A 14126-nucleotide genomic window follows, 5' to 3' on the forward strand; every position below is an offset into this window, starting at 1 on the left:
GCAGCCGCATCGCCTTCGCCTGGGATGGAGCTGGGGGAAACCTCAGCGCTGCTCTGGCTGCGAGTGATGTCCTTTGCCATCCAAAACCAGGAGACAACGGACTGAGGGTGGGGGAAGAAAAGTCTTGGCACGCTGTGATTTTAGTAGCGCTGTGATGGTATTATGGGGACAGCGTCAGGCCACCCAGCGCCGGCTCGGAGCATCCAACCGGACCCTCCTTGACCACAAAGCCGGCAGCAGGAGCGACAGCACACGGCTTGCCAGTGGTATTGATTAGTAGGATTAACGACCGCGCGGCGTGCGGGGAATGGAGAGCATCCCGACAGCTCCCTCCTGGTCCCTCACACCGCGGGGCAGAGTCGTACCGAGATCCAGCAAAGCTCGTCTGGGGCGATGCTGCCCCATGGCTGGGGAACAGAGGAAACTTCTGGGTATCAAACGGAACAAAACCTGTTTATTTTACCCATTTCAGCTGCGTGCAGGTTTGGGGGACGGCGGTGGGTTTTTGTTGTGTGCTCTCGGACAACCAAGAAAGCAAACTGACCTCCAACCAAGAACCGCTTCGAACCTTTGATCCCTTCTCCCCGAGAGCGAATCCGATGCTTTTTTTGAACTGGAATCAGGAAATTTCCTGGCTGCGTTCCCCGGCTGGCCGACACCAAGCACAAAACCTTAACCCTCTCCACCGCCTTCGGGCAGGGGGACACGGACAGAGCGATGTGACAATGCGACAGAGCGATCGGCCACTGGAAAAAAAACAGGAAAGTCTTTATAATGAAAGAAAAACCTGGTAGCGCAACCGGCACCACTGCGATTTTTCAACAAGTGCTTTTGATTCCGGACAGCTTAACAGACAAATGAACCCACGAGCTTAATTTCAAAGAGCACCTTTAAATGTGAAAATGGTTTTGCTACCGTTGGCAGAGAAACGTGCAGAAAATAGGTCAGCGGCAGCTCCCATCCCCGAGTTTAAAGTCAAGTGCTTTCACCCAGCGGCGTTGGGAAAGCAAAGCAGAGGTTTGCTCAGGGCTGGTTTTGCAAGTTCCAGGAAAAAAAGGCAAAAATAAACAGAAAAAAAAAAATCAATAGAGCTTTTCAATGCGGTCTGCAGGAGGGGGGGGAAGTGGAGTCTGGAGGAGAGCCCTGCTTGGGCTCCCATCGGATCGCAGAAACGAGATGGAAATCACTGATCAGGGAGGTTTGAAGTGGAGCCGGCAGCTTCTCGCTTTGAAAGGTGCACACAAGCTGCCCGAGTACGTTCAATTTGCTTCTCGACAATGAAATAACACTTAGGGAATTTTTTCCCTTTGGCCCTGGGGATTTTTTCTAGTTTTTCCCCCCTTTTCCTGGCACGCGGCTCCATCCCAAATCCAACGTCACGACCCCCTGAGCTCACTTTTCCTCCCGAAAGCGCGGTGGGAAAGGATGTGCCACTGCCTCCTCCTGCCCCCAGCCCTGTTTATACTCACAGCAGTGGAAGCAGAAGCCCCCCCGGTACCCAGTGGGGGGTCACGGTGATGGGACCACATCACCCCATTGCTGCAGAGTTCTCCCCAATTAATGGGTTCCTTGGGGAAAGCAGGTTGGAAACCCCGTGAGAAACACTCAGCCTACGCTGCTGAGGGACCAGACCAGAGAAACTGGTGTTAAACGCTGCGGGGAATTTGCGAATTCCTGGGTGATGACACCGAGAGCCGGGGGAGGCCCCCAAAATATCCCACCTGGAAGAACATCTCGCTTTCATCCAAGTCATCTTCAGGCTGAACAAGAGCAAATCGCTTTCTGCGGAGCAACCAGCCTTCTCCACTCTTATACTGAGGAGCGCATGGACTAAATGATGTCCTGAAACCCTTTTCCCCCTGTTTCCCAAGCTCCTTTAATGAGGGGGAAAAAAATACCAGTGCAACATCCAGGGATCAATAATCCCTACAAAATCCTCCTGGGGGCAGGCACCCTGTGCCGGCGATGGGAATCGCAGCTGCGAGCAGCCATCCTATAAAGGCAGTAAGAGGAGCCAAGCACGATTTGGGATGCAGGAAGGCATAATGCTCTCGTTTACACTAAATAAGGTTGCTAGGTTATGGATTTTTCTTTTGGGGGGGGGGGGGCATAATCTGAAAGGGGATCCAGATGGCTGTAAAGCCTCGCGGTGGAAAAGCAGCATGAGGCCAAAGAGGGAAGAATTCTTCTTTATGCTGCTGCCGTCTGCTCCCGGATCCTGGATTTCAGTCCTCAGGAATGCTCTCCGCAGACCCTTTTAATTTATATTTTGTGGTAAAAATTAAGAAGAGGTAGCTGGATGCAGAAGAATGAAAAAGCTGGTGTCTGGATACCGGAAAAAAGTCACTAAAACAAATCTTACAGAGGAGCCATCCTTAAGCCCACGTCAATTCTGCAAAGTTTGTATTTTAAGATGCTGACAGCATGCAAAAGCCTTCAGGAAAACCCAAACAAACCCCAACCTCAGCCTGCTGGGAATTTCCACTAACGCCACGTCACTGCCGTTTGCTATTTTTCCCAATACTTACAGAAAAAGGAGCTGCACAGCTGGCCCGCCCTTCCTCTGCTTTTAACAAAAGTGCTGGGTTTTGGAGGAGTATTTTTTTATCGTTCCTTCTGCTCTGCTAACAGAGACCGGGGGGATTTTGCAACGCTTTGGAGTACAGTAAAAAAAACCCCTCCTCGGAGCCACAAGGATATGGGACACAAACTGCTTCACTTCCACAGGACTGGCATGAGCAAAGGTGGCTGCAAGGTTCACAAAACCCCCCAAATTCAGCTGGAAATGGAAGATTTAACTTTTCCCCTCCGGGCTTGCACAGCCAAGCAAGGTGCTTGATGGAGATAAATACGCAGGAACCCAACATACACATCTGTGGTGCAGAGTCTCAGCGCTGAAGGCGCCATGGGGTACCGTCCTTCTCTCTTGTTCTCCCTGGCATCGTGCCCTGACCTTACTGGGATGGAAAAAGTCAAAGACCTTAAAATTCAGGGGTACCCACACCCTGGGGCTCTGTAACGGGGCGGTGATGGACAGCCACGCGTTGATTTTCACCATTACCTACCCGCACCCCTCCTCTGCCCAGGGATGTCGCTTCTTACAGGGGTTTCTCATAAACTGAGCCCTAAATAAGTAAAACCCCAAGTTACGGGTGTGCTGCGGATGCAGGACTCGTTTAAAAACAAACCAAACAGCTTTGGAGAGGGTTACTTAAAGCTTGCATTTTTCTTGCAGCCAACCAAACAAAACCTGCTAAATATTTTCCGACCGCTTCAAGGCTACTGGGGCCTCCTCGGGCAGTGCAGCTAAAACACACCAACGCGTGTAACAGTTTGCTGTCGGATCCTTACAAATTCCCAGGCGCTGAATCGCCTACTAGAAGGCAAAATATACGAGCGGCACTAACGAGTCGGCTTAGCAACGAGCAGGCAGGCTGCCTCGAATGTCTCTTTAAAGGTCAGGAGAGCACATGATGCCTGGGAGCCCTCGCCTTCAGTTTTTACTACGAGTTAAAGATGCTTCCAGCGAGTCTGGTTATTAAATCGTCGCCTCGCAGCCACCAGCCCTCGCACAGCTTTTAAAATCAGGTTTTAAAACCAAGACTTTCCTCCCCCTCAAATATCATTATCCCTCTTTCAACCCGTTCCCCCCCATCTTCACCAAAACGGTGGCATTTGAGGGGAAAATCCACATCAGATGAAACGCAAGGGAAGGTCCCGCCGCTGCAGGGATTTTCGGGTAGCGTTGCTGAGAAGCATCATTGAAATTCAGCGGGAGAAGCCGGTTTTCCTCCGCTCCGCGGGGGCTGCCATGTTAAATCACATTTGGATTCACAGGACAAGGCTGCTAAAATACCACCGCGGCGGCTATTGGCACATTTCAATGAAAACACCGTGGCCTCATTAGTATAGTGGAAATTATGAGCTTGTCCTTGTATATATTTAAAAGCTTGCCTCTGAAAGTATATTGGGTCGGGGCCAGAAATTCCTGGCTTGGAGCTCCTACCACTCGACAGCTCGGGATTGCCTCGCTCACGCAGGTCAAGCGACCGCGCAGCCATCGACCCGGGAGAAAAGGCATTTAAAAAACACCCTGCAGGGAAAGGAGCCGGGGAGTGTTGCAAGAGGAGGCAGAGCAATGGGGTTTGAACTAAACCCTCCTCCACGCCAGCTCCGTGCGTGATGTTCCTCGCGAGGCGGTTAGTGATCACGCCCTCATGAAAGTGCAGGTTATAATTAAGAGGACGCCGGGCGTGCGTAGGGAGTTTCAGCCCACTCCCATCGCTCCCGACAGCCAGGTGAGAGCATCACAGCATCAATCAGGTTGGAAGAGCCCTCTGGGATCATCGAGTCCAACCATTGCCCTGACACCACCATGTCAACTAGACCATGGCACTAAGGGCCATGTCCAGTCTTTTCTCAGTCTTCAACCCAAAAGCAACGTTCCCCTCCAGGTATAGACCACGCAGAGCCCAAATCCTTTGCCACACAGGGCCAACCTCGTGAAATAACAACTTTTTCAGGACCTGCTCATCTCAATGTGTGGTTTTGCAAGTCTCTACCAAGGAAAGTTTTCGGGTCAGCTCCCTACTTACCCGCACGGGTGCCGCGACGCAGCCAAGCCACGCAAACCCCACGTATCTGCTGAACGGCTACCGCGGTTTGGTGCCAGGGCCACTGGAAAAAAAGAGAAAAAAAAAAAACCCTAATATTGCACTAAAAGCCAGAGCGAGCGAGGGAGAGGATGAAGATATTGTTTTTAAATGCTTGGATTCGCAAAGGCGCCTATAAATTGGTTCAGCTCTTGGTAACAGCTCAGAGATTCCCTTTTAAACTGCGGCGATGACGTTACACAGCACAAAAAGAAAAAATGAGGGGGGAAAAAAAAGACTCGGCTAATCCTCACAATTTTATAAGCATCTGAGACACTAATCCCTTGATCTCATTGAAAAGGATTAGAATTACTCCCTCTCCAGTAAATTTAAGAAGTTTTCGACCAGATGTAAACAAAAGCAGAGAGCAGCCCATGGAGACGGCTGCCACACAGCGAGTCCTCGCTGAGAAATCCTCGTTGGGGCTGGTTTTGGGGTGGCAAAGGGGAATTTCCATCCCGGTGCTATGGGGGGTTGTCTGGAGCGATGTCAGCCCCTGAGGCGAGTCTGGCCAGCTCACCCAGCTGCGTCCAAAAGGCAGGATCCCATCCTGGGCGAGCGTCACGGCGCGGCAGCACAACCCTTTTTTGGGTCTCCCTCTTACAGGAATGATGCTCCAGCTAAAAAAAACCCATCCAAACCCCCCAACTTGTTCTGCACTGGCGAAGCAAAACTTCATTTTAATAGTAAGGGAAAAAAAAAAAGGGTAAACTTCTAAGCAGTGAATTGGATAATTCACACAAAACCCATCCCTGTGGCAAGGACTCGTGTTGTTAAGGCGGAAAAATATAACACGGCATCCTCGTGTAAACAGTCCGGCACCTGCTGCTACACTTGTGATGAATAATTCATGATATTAAAGAATAAATTATTTGATTTAGAAGATGAAGCAGGCAACGTGCAACCTGGTTTTTGATGCCAACCACAGTTCGCTCCTAAGTTTTGTGTTCTGGCTCTTACGAGAAACGATAATAGCTGAAATAAACCAAAACCTAAAGGAGGCTTCAGGCAGAAAGGATTCAGGTGATCCTTTAGTGAGGAAAAGCCACTTTTCTTAGAAACCAAAGAAGTTTTCTAACAAAGAAAGTGAATTTCTGTTAGTGCTCACTTCTTTCCTCTTTTAAATTCCATCCAAAAAAGAAACCTAAAAGAGATTTAAGTTTCAACCTGTTTAAACCAGGACTCAAACTCATCAGGGCTTGTCTTAAAAACACTCCTTTTGGAGATGCTTGATGGGACAGCAGCAGAATCCCTCTTCTCCAGCCCATTTTAACGGGGTACCATGGGTTTTTTTCTCTTTAGGCACAGAAAAATATTCTCTTGGCTTTGGGAAAACACTCACCATCCCCACGCAGCCCTGCTCCTCACTCCCTGCGATGCTCCCGCTCCCAGCTTCAGCACCCAAGGCTCCTCCGGGCTGGAATAAACCACCCGACGCCCGGCTCATCTCCAGCCCCAGCCCTCTCATTCAGCTGCAACACATCCCAGCCCTTTGCCCTCAGAACCCTGACCCGTTCCTCCTGCTGCATCAACCACGGATACGAGGGGTGAGATGCTGCAGGAGATGTGTGGGGCGAGAAGCTGCAGGAGATGCGAGGGGGGAAGATGCCGCAGGAGATGTGAGGGGTGAGAAGCTGCAGGAGATGTGAGAAGGAAGATGCTGTAGGAGATGCGAGGGGGAAGATGCTGCAGGACATGCGAGGGGCAAGAAGCTGCAGATGTGAGAAGGAAGATGCCGCAGGAGATGCGAGGGGGGAAGATGTTGCAGGACATGCGAGGGGTGAGATACCACAGGAGATGAAAGAAGGAAGATGCTGCAGGAGATGTGAGGGGTGAGAAGCTGCAGATGTGAGAAGGAAGATGCTGCAGGGGATGCGAGCAGGGAAGATGCCGTAGGAGATGCAACGGGCAAGACTCAGTAGGAGACACGAGTCTCCTCCTTCCCCCCCCGCCAAGGGGGAAGCCCCAAGGGCAGTCGGGAGCACACAACAACTCAGCACCCCCCAGGCAAAGCCACAGCCGAGGAAAAGATCCGTTTCTCCCGCTTTTACTCCCAAAGCGCTGCCCCTGAATGATGCTCAGTGCAACGGGGGGGGGGGTGGTTTTTTTTGGTGCAAATGCAAAGCCAGAGCGGGGTGGAGAGCTCAGCTGACAGCCAGCCGACCCACGCGAGCACCAGCAGACGGGCTCCAGCCAGGTTATCACTATTTATTCAGCCCCAAAACCACCCGACACTGCGCAATCCCGTCCCGCTTCGGATGGCCACCGCTGCCACAGAGTCTCCAAAAGCCTCATCTTTTATTTCAGACGCCGCGAGACTGAGATGCTGGGTTGTAATCCAGCGCTCCTCGGCTAAAAAGCAAAAGAAAAAAACAACCCCACAGCTGCGTTAATAACCACCGAGCCAGGAAGTCGCCCCGGGGGACGCCCGGCCTGGCGACGGGTTTTTATACAGAACAATAGAAAAATGAGAGTCTTTAAATATTTGCCGGCTCGCGAGAGAGCTCTGCGTGGAGAGGAGTTTAATTCGATCCTTACGGTACGTCGGCAATTTAATTGCGTGCAGGCTGCGAGCACGAAGAGCCTGCTCAGGGGGAGGCACGGCGCTCGGGGGGATTTATTTGAGTTGGAAGCCGTCAGACTGGGCTCCCTCCCACCCAATTCCGACGGGTAATTTGGCTTCACTCATCTTCTTACCTGCTGGGCTGCTCCTCCTGGCTTCAAACGGAGCGACTGAAGAGGTGATGCCTTCTGCTTCCACGCCTGTGGGATGCCAGGACGGGAATCAGCACGGCCCCAGAGCTCTTGTGTTTTCCCCTAAATACTCCTCGGAGCCGAGCAGCCGGGACACCCACCGCTGGGTGCGGGCAGGGAGAGGGGCAGCCGCTCTCCCCGCTCAGCACTTTCAGTTTCTCTCTCGCAAACACTCCCGGCGCCGTTTCCCCTAAGGCGCTTTGCAAGCTAAAAGCTGTATTAGTGGCAAGATTAATCCTCCACGGGGATAAAAAATAAATAAACCAGGAGAAGTTATTCCTGCTTGCTTCTCACACCCGCAGCCCTGGAGCAGGAGAAGCAATCGGTCGAAGAACTTCCCAGCCCTCGCTCCTCCTCCTGCTCCTCGGCGTCTCGCCCGCTTTTTCCGAAGGCTGATCCAGTTTTAGATCCGGCGCCGGAGCAACCCGAGACCTCACGGCCTTCGGCTACGCCGAGGCAGCTGCTCGCAGCTAATTTGGTCCGTGCGCTCTGGCGCCTGGCTCCTGCCGCCCGTCCGCGCAGCGGCGTTGAGGCTTTTTGCTTCTCCATCCTACCCAAGCGTGTCTTCTCCTCTCCTGCCACCGCTCATCCCTACCTTGGAGGCTTCACAGCCGCTCCCTCCTCACCGACGATGTTATCGCTGGCATCTTTTCGAGGTGCTCTGCATGGCTGCTCTTTCCTCCCGTCAATGTCCCACTGTCACCGTAATCAGCTTATTAACAGGACACAGGAGCCCTTCACACGTGGCTGGAACTCTTTAGGTTTGGGGTTTTTTCTTTGATAGAAATTAAATGTGTCATACAGGTAGCAAAACGACATGTTGGATGGCCCGTGTCATTGCTCCGGGGAGGGAAAAGCATCCCAAAACGATGCAGCTCCATCCCCACCGAGCACTCGGGCACCGCTGCACCCCGGGATGAGGGGAACCAACTGCTCCAACCCATCGTGCCCAACAAAGAAGATGCCAAGGTTTTCCTGTTCCTCAGCTCAGGAAGCAAATGTCCTCTGCCCATCGACACTGGTGAGGCCGCACCTTGAATACTGTGTCCAGTTCTGGGCCCCGCACTTCAAGAAAGATGTTGAGGTGTTGGACCGAGTCCAGAGGAGGGCGACCAAGCTGGTGAAGGGTCTGGAGGGTCTGACCTCCGAGGAACGGCTGAGGGAGCTGGGGGTGTTTAGCCTGGAGAAGAGGAGGCTCAGAGGTGACCTTAGTGCAGTCTACAACTACCTGAAGGGAGCTTGTAGCAGAGTGGGAGTCGGCCTCTTCTCCCAGGCAACTAGCGATAGGACAAGAGGACACAGCCTCAAGCTTCGCCAGGGGAGGTTCAGGTTGGACATTAGGAAGCATTTCTTCTCAGCAAGGGTCATTAGACATTGGAAGGGGCTGCCCAGGGAGGTGGTGGAGTCACCATCTCTGGATGTGTTTAAGAAAAGACTGGACATGGCACTTGGTACCATGGTCTAGTTGCCATGGTGGTGTCAGGGCAATGGTTGGACTCAATGATCCCAGAGGTCTCTTCCAACCTGATTGATTCTGTGATTCTGTGATTCTGTGACACAGTGACACCGCAGGGGTTCTGCACCCTCTCCTCGGGTGCAATTTCGACAGGATCACCTGCATTTCTCAACCAAGCAAGAGGCACCACCGGGGCCAGGCGACGGCTGAGGTCTCTCGCAGATAAGCCCCACATCGCTGATGTCATTTGGAAGCGCTGTCAGCGAGTCAGGGTGGGGACGCGGGCAGGGCAGCTGCTCCCGACACAAAGTCTGAGCGGTTTCAGGGCAACGGCGCTATGGAGGGACAAGGAGGGAAGGCTACACAAGGTAGACGTTATCTTATGTCAACACCACCCAGCTTTATGATGAATGAGCGCAGGAAACAGAAGCCAGCTCAGCGACACCAACCACAGCCAGGACCGAGACACCCGAACACCAGGGGAAGCTCCAAACCCAAACCATCACCCTCCACGCTTTGACACCAATGATTCCAAGGTGGCTGAAGACCACCAGAAGCATCTGCACCTCCTACCCCGGCCCAAGGGATGGGGATTGCCTCAGTTTACTGTGCAGCTGGATGAAAGAGCAAGAGTTTGACCCGGTGGGAGAGGACGTTGTCTCAGCCATGCCAAGCCCTGCCACCCCATGGCAGGAGCGTTTCATGTCGCAGTGGTGGGAGCAGGAGGAGATGAGCGTGCCCAGCCGTGCCTCTCTCCACCTTTTCAACATCCAGGTGGTGTTTTATGGGTACGAGCTAATCACCTGCAACACGTCTTCTGCCATATGGCCAATGTGGAGGCAACAGCCGGATCGTTGGGAGGGCTGACCCAAGAGGGAACACATGGAGAGGTGATCCATGAGCATGACAGCCCTCCCAGCAAAGCCAGGTGTCCCTGTATCAACCCGCACATCATTTAGTCCAGGAGACCAGCTGGAAATCTGTCCTTCTTGGGTAAAACCTCCAGGCTCGGTTCAGTCTCACAGTCTGGAGACATCTCACAAGCAGCTCTGCTGCTTCCTCGTTGTGTAAGCCTCAATCTCCTCCTCCCCATCACCTGCCTCTCCATCAGGACACAGCCAGGACCACCCTCCTGCCAAGAACAGCCTTAGCAACCAGCAGTCATCATCTTATTTGCCATTTGGCACATACGGTCTTCCTTATTTGAAGGTCAGACAGATCCCACAACATCCAGAGCATGTTGACCAAGGTGTCCTTCACAGCTGGTCCACCACAGGTATCTTCAGTCTCACTCAGAGGCATGTGGACCAGAGCCCAGTCTGCACAAGCAAGAGATGCCACCAGGGCTTACCCACCTCCACAGCATGTCCCCCCAAATCTGAGACAGCCTTTGACCAAACGACACCACCAGTGACCCAACCAGCAGACCTAGAGTGTCCAAACCCAGCCAGAGATGAGAAGGAAGGTCCTAGCCAGTGGGCCAGCCTTGGCATAGACTTCTACTGGGCTGAACAGCAACAAAATAAATAAACCTGAGCTGTGCCAGTGATCAAGTGGAGTTTCAGGAGGTTGTGGAGGGGATTTCCTTTAACAGCAAGGCTGGGAAACCCAGGAGGTCATCACCACCCTCACCTCCAGCAGCTCCAGCACCCGCTCAGGACCAGGACCTTCATCTGTGGGCATCAGCCCCACAACACCACCCCTCCTGGCTGCTCTCAGGACGCAGGGGTGGAAGGATTTCTTTTCCTTCCTTTTTTTCTTTTTTAAATACCTCAGTTAGTGCATTTTGGGTTCCTTCCACGTTGCCCCCAAGCACTTCTTCTGTCAGGGGCTCTATTCTTCCGCCGCCAGTTATCGGAGGCAAAGGCTTGTTATTTTTCCGGGCTCGAGGCCAAATTTGTATTTAATTTTTGCTCCAGATGGCACAGCACTCTAGATGCATCAGCTGGAGCATCTAACCTGTGTGAATAAAGTAATAGAGCAAATAACCTGATTTACTCGGGGGCTGTTTCACACGCTCAAGGCAGCTCTGTTTACACCCGTCATAAAAAAGCAGCGTTAATATGAATCCAGGCTATGGTCTCGCTATCAAACCGAACACCCACAGGAGAAACAACAACAGGAATCTAAAAAATAATAATAATAATAATATTAAAACTTGTATTTTGCTTTCTAGCAAGTCAAGCATTAAAAAAAAGCAGCTTATTTCAGCCATCAGGACAGTCTGGTCTGAGCCAGGACACGGGTTTTGTTCCCCTTCCTCCGTCCTCGCCGGCCCCAAAGCCGCTGCCGGCAGCGGGTTGTGCAAACCGGGGTCAAACTTCTCCTCCTGCGAGGTAGGAGGAGGGCTGGTGAACGCGGATTTTACTGTGTGGTGCTGAGAGCTTGTAGCCCTGCTCACCCGGGGAGACGCGAGGAGGACGCGAGAGGACAACCACGAGATGCTCCAGTTACGCTTCTGGCTAATTCACCCCGTTTCTAGGAGGCTGCCGCATCCCTCCGGCACAGCCTGCAGCTGGGATATGTTCCCTGCGAACTAAATCACCCAAAATAACTCAGAAAAATAATAATAACAAAAAAAAAAAGACTTGTGAGTAGTTGGTTTATCTGCCTGGGCACACGAAACGCCGCCTAACATCAGCTGAGCCCGCAAACGGCTGGAAACAAAGGCACAAGGGGGGTTTTTGTGCTTGTCTTTGCTCTGCTCAGAGCATCCCCGGGCTGCAAGAGCCCATCCTGGCAGCGGCCAAGACAAAGGAGAGCCAGGAGCTGTGGGTAGGAGCCGGCCGGGGAAAACCGGGGCGAGGAGGCACCCCCATCGCCCTCCCCGGCAGCCGCGGAGCCGGGTTCGCGTGTTGCCGAACACGTTATACATGGTAGGAAACTCGAGATCAAAGGAGAGGAGCGTGCCAGAGCAAGATGTCATCCAAACCTCCTGCCAAAGGTGCGCGAGGGAGGGGGGAAACAACCCCCAGACACACAGGCTGGCGCATCCGAAGGAGCCGGCACCTCTCGTAGGCGCACGGGGCGGCGGGACCCACCGAGATGTTCTCCTCCGCGCACCCAGGCTACAACAAAGACAGGCTAAACTAACCAAAAAACCCACCCCAGACCCCAGGAGGTGCATTTTTACCCGTCGGCTTCCAGTCCCGTGGGACTCACACGTGTCCCCTGCCAAAGCGGGCGACGCGGCGGATGCTGGGACGGCTCCGTACGTGCCTGTACGGCACAAACGGCCGCCCCGTTTCACTCCAAAAGCAGCTTTTCCTATTTCTGGGTGGTTTTTTTAAGTCAAAGAAACCCGTAGCGTCCTGTCTCGGCCCCAGGAAAGCAAGGGGATGTGCCTGCACCCAAACCAGCAGCTACCGGGAACGGGGGTGACCCAGGGGACCCCGAGCTGGGGTGGGACCCCCAGGAGCTCCCCCTCGTAAAGGGGTCTGGGTGGGATGGGAGTCGGGTGGGGACATGTCCCTCGACCCTTTGTGTCGCCCCAGCCCCCTCCTCTGTCACTTCTGGGTGATGCAGACCCAGGCCACAGTCCAGCCTCTGCTGCCCCCTCCTCTGGGCTGTCCCCTCTGCCCCCAAAGTGGGGACCTTATGGGTCCAAAGTGGAGACCTTATGACACCCGCATAGGGCTGCCCGCCACCGCAAAGGCGATCCCCGGTCACCCTGAGGAGGGCCTGCCCTATAGGGGTCTGTGTGTGGGGCAGCTGGGACAGGCCTGGCCCTGCAGGGCACAGCTGGGGGCAGCCCCGTGTCCCTATGGAAGTCCCTGCCCCACAGGGGACTATGGAGCCGAGAGGGAGGGCAGCCTGTGCCCCACGGGGGCTGTTGAGGAGGGGGTGCCCCTGCCCCACAGGGGTGCTGAAGGAGGGGCCCTGCCCCATAGAGCTGTGCACAGGAGGGTCCCTGCCCCACAGGGGTGCACAAGGAGGGGCCCTGCCCCATAGAGCAGTGCACAGGGAGGGGCCCTGCCCCACAGGGGTGCACAAGGAGGGGCCCTGCCCCATACAGTGGTGCACAAGGAGGGGCCCTGCCCCATACAGTGGTGCACAAGGAGGGGCCCTGCCCCACAGAACAACGCACAAGGAGGGGCCCTGCCCCACAGAGCAGTGCACGGGGAGGGGGCCCTGCCCCATAGAGGTGCTGAAGGAGGGCCCTGCCCCATAGGGGTGCTGGAAGAGGGGCCCTGCCCCACAGAGCAGTGCACAAGGAGGGGCCCTGCCCCACAGAACAACGCACAAGGAGGGGCCCTGCCCCACAGAGGTGCTGAAGGAGGGCCCTGCCCCATACAGGGGTGCACAGGGAGGGGGCCCTGCCCCACAGCGGGGCCGCAGGGGGGGGGCCCTGCCCCACGGAGCGGTGCACGGGGAGGGGGTGCCCGGTCCTCCGGCCCCCCAGGGGGCTCCCGCCGCCCCGCTGCCGCCCCGCACTCACCCGCCGCTGTCCCGCCGAGGCTCGCGCCGCCCGCACTGCCCGGCGGCGGGGAGGGACCCGGATGGAGGCGGCCCCGCCCCGCCCCGCCCCGTCCCGCCCCGCCCGGAGCCGGGCACCGCTTCGCCGCCCGCACTGCGCCTGCGCCGCGCCGCGCCCCGGGACGGAGCGGCGGGGTGACGTCACGGCGGGGTGACGTCACGGCGGGGTGGGAGTGGCCGGGGCGGCATTGCGGGTGGGAGGGGGGTGACATGGGGATGGGGTGGCACTGGTGAGGTGACAGGGGAAGGTGCAGTGGGGACAGGGGGTGGCACTGGGGACAGGGGGATGGTGTGAGGACGTGAGCTGACACGGGGGACGTGGTGGCACTGGGGACAGTGGCACTGAGGACAGGGGGATGGTGTGGGAACAGGAGGTGACACTGGGGACAGGGGGATGATGTAGTGGGGACAGGGGGTGGCACTGAGGACAGGGAGATGGTGTGGGGACAGGAGGTGGCACTGAGGACAGGGAGATGGTGTGGGGACAGGAGGTGACACTGGGGACAGGGATGATGTAGTGGGGACAGGGGGTGGCACTGAGGACAGGGGGATGGTGTGGGGACAGGAGGTGACACAGGACAGGGAGATGATGTAGTGGGGACAGGAGGTGACACTGGGGACAGGGATGATGTAGTGGGGACAGGGGGTGGCACTGGGGACAGGGGGATGATGTGGGGACAGGAGGTGGCACTGAGGACAGGGAGATGGTGTGGGGACAGGAGGTGACACAGGACAGGGGGATGATGTAGTGGGGACAGGAGGTGGCACTGAGGGAGATGGTGTGGGGA

General features: G+C 55.2%; 1 protein-coding gene across 2 annotated transcripts in view; it reads right to left on the reverse strand.

Moving 5' to 3' along the window:
• The window catches only part of RNF24 (ring finger protein 24), a 37977-nt gene extending 24631 nt beyond the window's left edge, over positions 1–13346 (reverse strand). Inside the window, exons 1-2 of one of the 2 annotated variants that reach the window (XM_068403742.1) lie at positions 13301–13346; positions 4596–4677 (exon numbers count right to left, since the gene is read on the reverse strand). The gene's annotated coding sequence lies outside the window, so the exon portion shown is untranslated. Of the gene's footprint in view, positions 1–4595; positions 4678–7349; positions 7434–13300 lie in introns of those variants that run through there. The other variant, XM_068403741.1, reaches the window with a different exon arrangement.
• Positions 13347–14126: the final 780 nt, after the last annotated feature.

This window comes from Nyctibius grandis, chromosome 6 (genome assembly GCF_013368605.1).
Source record: "Nyctibius grandis isolate bNycGra1 chromosome 6, bNycGra1.pri, whole genome shotgun sequence".
NCBI lineage: Eukaryota > Metazoa > Chordata > Aves > Nyctibiiformes > Nyctibiidae > Nyctibius > Nyctibius grandis.